At 39.8% G+C, this 11,593-nt stretch overlaps 1 pseudogene; it reads left to right on the plus strand.

Annotated features, from left to right (window-relative positions):
• The first annotated feature begins 1,595 nt into the window (after positions 1-1,595).
• Positions 1,596-2,170, plus strand: LOC138158376 (BCL2/adenovirus E1B 19 kDa protein-interacting protein 3-like; annotated as a pseudogene).
• The last annotated feature ends 9,423 nt before the right edge of the window (positions 2,171-11,593 follow it).

An 11,593-nucleotide genomic window follows, 5' to 3' on the forward strand; every position in this document is an offset into this window, starting at 1 on the left:
TGTATGTATTTATATGTGTATATATATATATATGTCTCTATGTAGGAATGTAAATAGTTCAATTTTAATAAGTTCTTTATGATTTCTTTTCCCTGTTTACCTTCTCATTCTTCTCTTGCTTCTGGTATTTGAAAGCCAAATTTGCTATTCAACTCTATTTTCTTCATCAAGAATGCTTGAAAGTCCTCTATTTCACTGATTAACCATAACCTCCCCTGAAACATTATACTCAGTTTTTCTGTGTAGGTGATTGTTGGTTTTAATCCTAGATCCTTTAACTTCTGGTATATAATATTCCAAGCCCTTCAATCCCTTAATGTAGAAGCTGCTAGACCTTTTGTCATCCTGATTGTGTTTCCACAAAATTCAAATTGTTCTTTTCTGGCTCCCTGTAATATATTCTCCTTGACCTGGAAACTCTGGAATTTGGATAAAATATTCCTAGGAGTCAAGATGGCGGAGTAGAAACAGGATGTCCACGCAACTCCTGCTCCCCCTCCTCCAATTCATGTAAAAGGTGACTCTGAACAAACATTGAAGTTACAGAACCCACTAAACAGAGAAGCTAACCTCCCACTGAGGATAGCACAGCAGGCTGGAAGGAAGCGGCCAGCACAGCCCTCTGGGAACCAAGCCCAGCCCAGTGTGAGCCACAGGTTTTAGGCTCATGGTGCCCAAAACCATCCACCCAGTTGGAGGGACTTCCGATAACCAGCAGTTGTGGTGGTTTCCAGAATTATCAACCCATAGATGCTAAGGACAAGGTGAGAGGTCAGTGAAGTGTGGTCTTTGGGACCTGGGAATTGGGGAGTGTGGTCAGCCTTTGCCCCTGGGGTGAGAAGCAGATGAGGCATGGCAGGAGTGTAGCCACAGCCACTTGGTTGCCTCAGAGTTCCTGGCCTACAGATTGTAGGGGGACCAAGAAACTTGTCTGAGGGGTTATTGCTCATGCTTTAACCTGTTTGGATCTGGATTGAGGTCTAGGGTGGAGGTCCTGGGTTATATGACCAGTTTGCAAGAAGCTGGGTAGGCTTCAGAGAAGGCACCTAACTAATAGCTCCAGCAGGTGAGAAAACTCCAGCATTTGGGACAAAGCTCCCCTCTCTGGTAGCAGAATTCTACTGTGGCAAAAAACTCAAAAATCAAGTAACTGAGTGGCAACATGAGAAAATGAGGGAAGCAAGGCAAGAAGAGTAATCAAACTTTTGACTTCTTTTTTGGGGACAAAAAGGATCAGGGCATGGAACAGGAGGAAGACAGTGAAGTCAGAACACCTGCAACAGAAGCTTCCAAGAAAAGAATAAGCTGCTTACAGGTCATAGAGGAGCCTAAGAAGGATTTTGAAAACCAAATAAGAGAAATGGAGGAAAAATTGAGAAGAGAAACAATAATGATGAAAGAAAATTATAAAATGAGAGTCAAAAACCTGACTGAAGAAAATAATACCTTAAAAAATAGACTAATGCCCCATCCGATGTCACTGTGGGCCAGCAGCAGCTGCTGCAGCAACAGCCCAGGCAGCAGCGGCCATGTGATCCGGCGTGCTCCCTGCAGTCTGCAGCCACCCCCAAGGCCCTTCCTGGCCAGGCCAGACCATGACACAGAGCAGGCAGTCCCTGCCCAAGGAGAACCTGCAGGGTTCTTGGGTGGAGCTGCACTTCAGCAGTAATGGCAACAGCCACAGTGCAAACTTTGATCTCAGCCTATAATGGGGACATGGAGAACATCCTTCTGGATGCTCAGCATGAGTCCAGACAGAACAGCTCCAAGAGTTCTCACTGTGACAGCTCACCTCATTCACAGACACCCCAAGATATTAACAGAACTTCTGAAATGGATACTCACAGCATTGGAAAGAAGAACAGCTCCCAGTCTGAAGAAGATTATTTGGAAAGACAGAAAGAAGTGGAGAGCTTCCTGAAGAACTCAGACCTGATTTGGGGCTGTCCAGCTGGCCTAAAAACATCCCCCCAAAGGAGTTCTTTTTAAGCACCCAAAGTGCTCAGCCATGCTCAGCATGAGAAATATGAGTGTCATAAAGAAAGGGAGCATCTTCTCGGCAGAGTTTCTGAAGGTTTTCCTCCTGTCCCTGCTGCTTTCTCACTTCTTCACCACTGGGTTGGAGATCTACATTGGAAGGCATCTCACCACTTCCACCAGCATCTTCTAGGGTAGTAGGCTACTGTCTGAGCATGCAGAGTGGTTATGGAGGAAGTCCGTCTGTACGGGATGGCTCCTGTGACATGTGTTCATTTGTCGTGTTCCTTGTTCAGTAGAATGGGAGGATAGACAGCTGTATTCCTACCTGGGCACCAGCACAGGGAGCGGGCCATACTGATTCCCCTCCTCTTTGTAGGCTTAGCCCTTGTTCTCTGATGACCACCTTTCCGATCCCAGTCCTGAGGCTTCCTGGACTCCCATGAAATCCCCAGACTTCCAAGTTCCTCTAAACTTTCCTGTCCCTTGAACAAGTGAATCATGCCATTATTAAAAGCATTATGTTTAGGGGCATGTCCAAAGGGCTGTAGACTTGCCTCACATGGTCCCAGAAAACCCCCTGTGCCTCTCTGACCTGGCTGGAGCAGCCCCTTGGCAAACTCCACCTCGGTTCTGCTGGGTGGTCTTCTTTGGTAAATGGGAAAAGAGGGGCCGAAGCCCCCATGGTGGTCTGCTCAGCTTGGGACAGTCCATCTGACACTGGCATTTGAAGTCATCCCCCTCCCCTCAATGGGTTTCCTGTGTAGGGCCTGCTGAGGCCTGTAGCGGTGCGCCTGCTGCCCCTGCTAGGCCTGCTCGATTCCCTGTGCTCCCTGCTAGGGCCGTGCTGGGACCTCAGCGACTGAAACCAGAGTGGGAATACTTCTTTGTTTGCCAAACCCTGAGATGCCTGTGTTTAGGTCCAGTTCACCACAGTCCTGCGAGCCCACTAGAGGTTCACATCTCTGTTTCCCTTGGGGCAAATATTTTCTGAAAAGAGGCCATGTCTTTGCTGTGCTGGACACATTCAACATTTGTTTATGCTTGTCTCTGATGTTCCTCCCTACTACCCTCTTCATCCTAACTAAATAAATGCAGCCTTCTAATTTGAAAAAGAAAATCTCTCCTCATCTGCCATCAAGCCCTTCTCCATAAGCAGAAACATGGCCCACGCTGGTTATCTCCCTTCTCAGCATATCCACTATGGCTTTCCTTCCTCAGTAAATCGGTGAGCCATACAAGCACCTGCTGAGTCAGTAGCACAGTCCCCACAGAGTCTGCCTTGGAGACTCAGCCCTATTGGCTAAGACAAGGAATAGAGTCTCACAGAACAGCTTCCATTCTGTGGCTACGCTCCTCGGCCACCCTGCCAATCATTAAGCTAAGTTGACAGTAATTGCCATGTGCCCAAGCACCTTAAAAAATGAAGGATCTTTTGTTTTTATATCCCCTTTACTAATGAGCAATTCTGTCTCCTGCCCAGCAAACCATTTCTTGTAACAAAGAGTAAAAGCATTTCAGCAAAAAAAAAAAAAAAAAACTAACTCAAATGGCAAAACAGGCTCAAAAAGCAAATAAGGAGAAGAATGCCTTAAAAAGCCTAATTTTCCAGAAGGAAAAAGAATCTCAAAAGCTCCCTGAAGAGAATCATTCCTTCGGAATTAGATTTGAGCAAATGAAAGCTAGTGATTTTGTTAGAAATAAAGATACTATTAAACAGATCCAAACAAATGAAAAAATAGAAGGCAATGTGAAATATCTCATTTAAAAAAAAACACTGACCTGGAAAATAGATCCAAGAGAGATAATTTAAAAATTGTTGGACTACCTGAAAGCCATGATCAAAAAAAGAACCTAGAAATCATCCTTCAAGAAATTCTAACAAAAATTGACCTGATGTTTTAATACTAGAGGGCAAAATAGAGGTTGAAAAAACCCACCGATCACTTCTTGAAAAAGTTCCCAAAAAGAAAACTCATACGAATATTATAGCCAGTTTCCAGAGTTCCCAGATCAAGGAGAAAATATTACAAGAAGCCAGGGAGAAACAATTTGAATACTGTGGAAATACAATTAGTATAAGAGAGTACCTGGCAGCTTCTACACTGAGGAATAAAAGGGATTGGAATATGATATTCTGGAGGTCAAAGGAGTTGGGATTAAAACCAATAATCAGGTACCAAACAAAACTGAGCATCATGTTTCAGCGGAAAATATGGTCATTCAAATGAATAGAGGACTTTCAAGCATTCTTGATGAAAAAACCAGAGTTGAATAGAAAATTTAACATTCAGATACAAGAAGCAAGAAAAGCATGAGAAGGTTAACAGGGAAAAGAAATCATAAGGAACTTCTCAAAGTTGAACTACTTACATTAGTTCAGGGAAAAACAATAATTTTAACTTATGAAACATTTATCAATATGAGAATAATTGAAGAGAATAGAAATGTGTGTATGTGTGTCTATATAGGAGGATATATGTGATTATGTGTATATTTGTGTATAGGTATACATAGATAGAGTAGATAGAGGGTACAGGACCAGTTAAATAGTAAGCGATAATACTTAAAAGGTGAAATTAAGAGGTGAGAGTGGAATATAATGAGAGGAGATGGGGAGAGATAGAATGGGGTAAATTATCTCAAATAGAAGAGCCAAGGGAAAAACTGTTATAATAGAGGGTAAGAACATGAAGGAAAAAGGCAATGAGTCAACTTTATTCTCAATGAATTTGGGTTAGGGAGGGAAAGACATACACACTAAATAGGGTATCTCACCCTACAGATGAGTAAGGGGGAAGGGAATGGGAGGGGGTATGATGGAAGGGATGGCAGTCTGGGCCTGGGAGGGAAATTAGAAGCCCCACTTTTGAAAAGGGACAGGATCAAAGTAGAGAATAGAACAAGTGGTGTGGGATGGGATGGAGGGAAATATAGTCAGTCTTTCACAATATATCTACTATGGAAATGTTTTTCATAGCTACACATATACAACATATATTGATTGCTTATCTTCCCAGTAAGGGTGGGTGATGAGGGAGGTAGGGAAAGAATCTGGAATCCAAAAGTTTAAAATAAAATGTTTAAAAATATGTTATTATTATTATTATTGGTGGTGGTGGTGTTTTACATGTAACTGGGAAATAAGATACACAGGCACTGTTGCATAGATATCCAACATGCCCTACTGGAAATTCGGAGGGGTATGGGGGAAGATATGGGAGAGACAAGACTGGGGGAGGGTATATTCAGTGGGATTGCTTTTTTGTGGTGGTGGGTAGGGGAAAAACGGGGAGAAAATTTGTAACTCAAAATCTTGTGGAAATGAATGATGTAAACTAAAAAAATAAAAAAAAATGTAAACTACAAAAAAATAATCTCTCCTGGATCTATTTTCCAGGTTAGTGGTTTTTCCAATGAAATATTTCACATTGCCTTCTATTTTTTTCATTTCTTTGGAATGTTTTATAGCATATTGATTTTTCATAATGTCATTAGTTTCTATTTGCTCCAATCTAATTTTGAAGGAATTATTCTCTTCAGTGAGTTTTTGAAATTCAGGTTTTTAAGGCATTCTTCTCATCATTGTATTTTTGGGCCTCTTTTGTCTTTTGAGTTAGTCTTTTTTTTTTAAGTTGTTATTTTCTTCAGTCATTTTAGTGACTTTCTTTTCATGATTTTCTTGCATCATTTTCCTTTCTTGTCCCAGTTTTTCCCCCACTTCTCTTACTTGATTTTCAAAATCCTTCTTGAGATCCTCAATGGCCTATAACCAGTTCATATTTTTGGAAGCTTTTGATGCAGGAGTTCTGACTTGGTCTTCTTCCTATTCCATGCTTTTTTTCCTTTTTGTCTCCATAAAAGTATTCTGTGTTCTGTTTGTGCTTCTTCTGCTTGTTCATATTGCCGGTCAATTACTTGACTTTTGAGATTTTTGCCAAGGTAGAACTCTGCTTCCAGAGAGGAGAGCTTTGTCCCCAATCCTTAGGGCTTTCACAAATGTTGTCCCCCGAGGTCTGAGAAGGGCACCTCACTATAAACACCACACTGGCAAATTGGCATTTCTCGCCTCAGGACCACCACCCAAGAAAGTAATCCAGATACAAGTAGGTCAAAGCCAGAGTGATTCCCCTCTGAATAGTTGCTTGCCCCGGCTATGATCTGTAGGCCAGGAGCACCTGAGACACCAATGCATAAGATGCTATAGCCTCAGCCTCTGTGCTTCTGCTACCTCTTGCTCCAGGGGCAGAGGCCAGACCACGCCCTTTCTTTTCAACAGAGTTTTGACTGACCTTTTACTTTCTTTTTGGTGTTTTTGTCTTGAAAATCTGGAAACTACTACAGCTCCTGGTGATTCACTCTCCTGAAGTCTCTGATTGCTGCTGCCTCCCTGGGGCCAAAACCACATAGCTCATGTGGGACTGAGCTCAGCTCCCAGCACTCTATGATGAACCCTTCCTGTCAGCCTGCCAGGCTGCCTTCAGCAGTAGATATGTTTCTCTCTGTCATTTTGTGGGTTCTGTAGCTCTAAAATTTGTTTAGAGTCATATTTTATAGGTATTTGAGGTTGTTGTGGAGGGAGGTATAAGGGTTATGGGATTTAAGGATCTTCCATGCCCCATTGGACTTGCTGAAGTAGCAGGAAGGGGTGGCGCAAGAGGAAATGGAAGCCAAGCTAGAGTTCCTGCTGTGGCTAGCAGTGGCAGCGACGGCGACAGCAGCAGCAGCAGAGGCAGTGGCATCTCAAAGCCCTTTTTGAGTCACCCAGAATTTCTGCTAAGGACTCCTGCTGAATACTGCCAGGGGCCGGAGCTGCTGGGAGCGCGCTTCCTGGACGCTGGGTGGTTGCTGTGAGTGGGGAGAGTAGGACCTTTGCCTGAGGTAGCCTGTTCTGTTTTAAAGGCTTGAGAATGTGGGTGCTTTCTACTTAATCTACCTGTGCCATTTTCATAACTACTCTGATGGCTTTCACTTTCTGGTTTTGGGACTCAATTAGGTATTTTAATAAATTTTCTAGCTTATTTCCCCATATAGCAAGCCTGATGTATTTTGTGAAGGATAATTACATCAGCATATCTGTAATTTCCATAGGCATTGTGAATATAGCATTGCTGATACAGGAGGTCACAGAATTTCCTGCTTCTACTCCGCCATCTTGGCTCCACCCCGCGGTTCTTCTTTCTTATGAATCTAAGGAATTTTAACCCAGATCTTCCTGATTCCCAATCTACGTACTCTATCGAATGTTACAACCTGACAACGTAAGCCCTTATTAGAATAGTTGAAAAAGAGAATATACAAAAATAAAAACTTGGAAAATTACATATAAAAATAATCAGAGTTCAAACTTTAAATAACCTTACACTTACACAATAATTTTATTTCAGAGGGACATTCAGAGAAGTTGTATATATTATAAATTCTTGAAAACCTCATCCTTACCATTCATCAAAAATGCCATTCCATTCCTTCATTCATTATGATTCTGACAGTTTTTAATATAATTCCTCTAAAGTTTTTAATTTTTTTTTCTGTTGAGGTTTTAAATGCAATTTTACGTCATTGATATATTAATACCACTTTTCCCAGCGCAGTGAGAGGTGGGAATCATTTAATATTTTGTATGACTCTCATAGGTGATATATGATTTCAGAATAAGATATCTATTTAAAACATCTATACACTACTTTGAATTTTGAGGTCTCAAGACTAGAAGAGTCCATTCTTTTAAATATTTGATGTTCATTGGAAATTTGGTAAAGGATTTTTTCAGTTAGATCACACAAGTAGAAAGTAAAATCTGTGAGATCTGAAAAGCTATTGATTCTTAACTGTTTGAAGTAAAAATAGTATGAAATAAAATTACTGCTTACTTGATACTATTTTTATAACTTACATTTGATTTCATTCTTTGGCTGTGTATAAACTACTCAGGATATGAAGAGGAAACATGATTTTCTCAAAAGGAAAATTTCATAAAGCTCCCCAGGAAAAACAAAAATTCACTTGTGATTTTCTCCACATTTTATCCAAATACATATCAATCCCTGGGAGAAATAAAATCTGATATGTTGCAAATTTGGTGATTTAAGTTGGATAAGAAAAAAATGAAAAGCCAATTGCAGAGAGATCCAGCCTTTCATTAAAGTGTTACGGATTACCATATGCCAAACACATTCATTTACAAACACAGACAATTCCAAAGTAATTTTATATTAGGCAACCCTCTGAAATTGTTGCTATTGGCAACAGCATCTGAATGTAAATAATAGTATAGATTCGATCTCATCCCATCAGGGAAATTATGGCAACATTGTGACATGTTTAACCAGAATACATATTAGACCAGAATGAATCAGCAGATGATATAGACTTTTCTACTTCAGTACGTAAACACTTCAAAAGTTGGATACTGCAGCAAATAGTAGTGATTTAGGATGCTATGGGAAATCCCTTTGAGTGAAATTACAAAAAAAAAAAATAACCAGAGACACGGAGGGAGACAAGGACCAAAAGAGACAGAGAAAGACCGAGACAGAAACAGACACACAGAGAGACAGAGACACAGAGACAGAGAGATAGATAAAGTCACAGAGGGAAGACAGAGTGATAGGGACAGAAGCAGAAGACACGGAGAGTGTAGAGACACAGAGATATAAACAAGCAGATAAAGACAGATACAGAAAAAGAATAGTATATAGCTCCAATATTTTCAATTTCTGTGAGAGCACTAATTGACTTTCATAGATCATATAGCCAAGGCTACTATAGCAGTTACTAATATAAATCAGATTCTACAGACAATAGATAATAAAGCATTTTTTATCAAGTAGGCATCACTGTTTCAGCAAAAATGATACCACAAATAGGGTGCTTTCATCTTTTATACTCATGTTAAAATATTTTTAAAATTTAAAAGGCATTTAAAATGGTTAATTTTGTTAAGAATATGAAGTCACAAAATTGTTTCAGGTATTTCAGAGCCATCATTCCAAATCTATCTCTTCTCTGCAGAGCACAGTCTCTGAAGAATGACAGATCTAAGTTCATTACCAGAGGTTCCAAATTAAAGGCACCTGAAAAAAAGTAGGCACTAGGCCTTGACTCCTGACAACCTATGGCTGGGGAAGGGAAAGGGTTGGATTAGAGTAAAAAACAAATAAATAAAAAGAAAACAAAAATAAACAAAAAATCCAGGGTTATAATAGTGATAAAAACAATGCCTAATGACAATATCTACTATCCCTTTTTCATAAACATATTCTCTCCTGACCTGTCTTGCCTGACTCCACCCCCATCTATGTACTTTTACTTGTTGATTCAAATAGATTACACTCAGGGAGAAATATTGTAGGAGATTCACATGCTTATTTTCTCTAGATCCCCTAGTTTCTTTAATTTATTTTTGTATCATATACACATTTTAAAATGTAGCAAAATCTGTGGATCCCTGTTCAGAATAATGCTTTAAATGCATAAAAATATGATAAAAAGAGTTATAAAGAGAACTAAAGTTTAGTAAATTTAAATATGGTATTATTTATTCCCATCCAAGTTCACACAACACATAAATCTATCTTGAAGTCCATTCTTCTAGACCCAATTATCACCATCATAATTTTAAGAAAGACTCTCAGTATTCAAGATGGCAGAGTAAAAACAGGAACTTTCTTAATCTCCTGCTCCAACCACCTCCAACACCTGTAAAAAATGATTCTAAATAAATTTTAGAGCTACAGAACCCACACAGTGACAGAGAGAAATACATCTCCCACTGAAGGCAGCCTTGCAGTCTGCCAGGAACTGTGGCCACCCAGACTTAGACAGCAGCCCAGACCAGCCAGAGAAAACCTCAGGAGAGTGAATCACCAGCAGCTGTGGCAGTTTCCAGATTTCCCAACCCATAAACGCCAAAAGGAAAGTGAAAGGTTATTAGGGAACTCTGTTGGAACTAAGTGAGAGAAGAGTGTGGTCCAGTCTCTGACACCAGGATGGCAGAGGAGGCAGAAATGCTGTGGATACAACTGCTGCCATGTGGCTGGTCCAGAGCCCCTAGCCTGAAGATATTAGGGGGACCAAGAAACCATTCAGGGGAGTAATCACTCTTGCTCTGACCTGCTTGGATCTGTGTTGCAGTCTTGGGTGGTGGTTCTGGGGTGAGGAATGCCAGTGTGGCAGAGCTTATGGTGGTTGTAGAGAGGGCACAATCCTCAAAGTTCTGACAACAGCTCTGACAACTGTGAAAACACCAGAAATTTGTGACACAGTTCTCTTCACTGTAGAAGCAGAGTTATACCATGGCAAAGAACAAAAAAGTCAAGTAAATGGCTGGCAAGATGAGCAAATAGAAGAAGCACAGATTATAGAATCTATTTGGGGGGACAAAAAGGATCAAAGCATGGAATCAGAAGAAGACAACAAAGCCAAACTCCATTAAAAACTTCCAAGAAATATATAAATTTGTTGCAGGCCATGGAGGAGCTCAAGAAGGATTTTGAAAATCAAGTAAGAGAGGAGGAGGAAAAATTGGGAAGAAAAATGAAAATGATGCAACAAAGTCATGAAAAGCAAGTCAATAGCCTGACTGAAGAAAATAACACCTTAAAATACAGTAACTCAAAAGCAAAAGAGTCTCAAAAGGCCAATGATAAGAATACCTAAAAAAGTCAAATTAGCCAGATGGAAAAGGAATTTAAAAAAACTCACTGAAGAGAATAATGCCTTCAAAATTTTGAAGATCAAAGATTGAAAATTTGATGAGTGGAGAAAAGGGAAGCTAATCACTTTATAAGAAACCTAGATGATGTAAAACTGATACAACCAAATGATAAAAATGGAAGGCAATGTGAAATATTACATTGGAAAAACCACTGCACTGGAAAATAGATCCAGGAGAGATATTTTAAAAAGTATTGGACTACCATAAAGCCATGGTCAAAAAAAGAACCTAGAAATAATCCTTCAAGAAATTCTCAAGATATATTGTCCTGATCTTCTGGAACTAGAGCACAAAATAGAAATTGAAAGTATTCACCCATCACCTATGAAAAATATCCCAAAATATAAACTTCTAGGAATATCATAGCCAAATTCCAGAGTTCCCAGGTCAAGGAGAAAATATTACAAATAGCCAGGAAGAAACACTTCAAGTATTGTGGAAACACAATCAGGCTAACACAAGATTTAGTAGTTTCTATATTAAGGGATCAAAGGGCTTGGAATATGATATTCCAGAGCCTAAAGGGGCTAGGATTAAAACCAAGAATCACCTACCCACCAAAAGCGAATATAATACTTCAGGGGAAAATGTGGTCATTCAATGAAATAGAGGAGTTTCAAGCATTCTTGATAAAAAAAAATAAACAGAGCTTAATAGAAAATTTGACTTTCAAATACAAGAAGCAAGAGAAGCATGAAAATGTAAACAGGAAAAGTAAATCATAAGGAAATTAAAGTTGAACTATTTATATGACTACCTGAAAAAAAAAAGATAATTGTAACTCATGAGACTTTTCTCAGTATGAGGAAAGTTGGAGAGAATATCTATGTCTGTGTGTGTGTGTGTGTGTGTGTGTGTAGACGTACATATATATGTATGTATTGGGGGGTGTATGTG

Source organism: Petaurus breviceps, unplaced genomic scaffold (assembly GCF_028583685.1).
Source record: "Petaurus breviceps papuanus isolate PSGF00001 unplaced genomic scaffold, PetGlider_PUasm1.0 174, whole genome shotgun sequence".
NCBI classification, from domain to species: domain Eukaryota; kingdom Metazoa; phylum Chordata; class Mammalia; order Diprotodontia; family Petauridae; genus Petaurus; species Petaurus breviceps.